This window comes from Belonocnema kinseyi, chromosome 6 (genome assembly GCF_010883055.1).
Source record: "Belonocnema kinseyi isolate 2016_QV_RU_SX_M_011 chromosome 6, B_treatae_v1, whole genome shotgun sequence".
Lineage (NCBI taxonomy): Eukaryota > Metazoa > Arthropoda > Insecta > Hymenoptera > Cynipidae > Belonocnema > Belonocnema kinseyi.
In genome coordinates this window covers 96553190-96554401 of record NC_046662.1, presented here as the reverse complement: position 1 = coordinate 96554401, position 1212 = coordinate 96553190, and the positions used below count along the sequence as shown (strand labels likewise).

General features: G+C 23.5%; 1 protein-coding gene across 1 annotated transcript in view; it reads left to right on the top strand.

Moving 5' to 3' along the window:
- LOC117175510 (katanin p80 WD40 repeat-containing subunit B1) overlaps positions 1–1212 on the top strand; it is a 41434-nt gene that overhangs the window by 20499 nt on the left and 19723 nt on the right. The window lies entirely within an intron of this gene.

The following is a 1212-nucleotide window of genomic DNA, read 5'->3' as shown; positions in this document are numbered from 1 at the left end:
TTCTCAAATCTTTTGCAGGGTTTAAAATCTCTGAAATAGTTTGATATCTTTTAAAATATTTTTTAAATAATTTAAATCTTTGCATATCATTTCAAAATATTTACAATCTTTCTAAAATGACAATGAAATTTTATTATCCTCTTGGAATGTTGAAAATATTTTGGAATATATCAAATCAATGCAAAATACTTAAAAATCTTCCAAAGTTTTTGAAAAAGTTTTCGATACATGAAATATTTCTTGAAACTTTTCCAATATTTTTAATCTTTGCAAAATCATTTTAATATTTTCAATCTTTGTGAAATGTTTTAAATTATTGTAACATTTTCTTTATCTTTTTGAAATATTTAATATGTGGTAAATTTCTAACTATTTGTATATATTTTTACTCTTTGTAAAGGTATTCTAACATATTTAAAATATTTTTTTGTTGAAATCGTTCGGAAGTCAGAAAAATAATTAAATATAATTTTATGTTTTTGGAAAAAATTACTACTCCAAACAATTACATTTCAATCAGAGAATGCGATTTTTACCACCCTAGTGTACACTCAACAATGCAATTGTCTACTTCTCTATCATGTGTTTCAAAATTTTTATGAAATTCCAGTGATTTATATCGAAGCTTCTCGGCGATTGGGGATGTGCACCTCTAGCGGAAGACGATTAGGTTCACGAGTTCTGTAGATTCGATGGATCAAATTTTCATTCAGCTGATTGCTTAGATTACAAAGTATTTTAAGTAATGAAAAAGATTTCAGAACGATTCCGAACGATTTCAACAAAAAATATTTTAAATATGTTAGAATACCTTTACAAAGAGTAAAAATATATACAAATAGTTAGAAATTTACCACATATTACATATTTAAAAAAGATAAAAGAAAATGTTACAATAATTTAAAACATTTCACAACGATTGAAAATTTTAAAATGATTTTGCAAAGATTAAAAATATTGGAAAAGATTCAAGAAATATTTCATGTATCGAAAACTTTTTCAAAACCTTTGGAAGATTTTTAAGTATTTTGCATTGATTTGATATATTCCAAAATATTTTCAACATTCCAAGAGGACAATAAAATTTCATTGTCATTTCAGAAAGATTGCAAATATTTTGAAATGATATGCAAAGATTTAAATTATTTAAAAAATATTTTAAAAGATATCAAACTATTTCAGAGATTTTAAACCCTGCAAAAGATTTGAGAA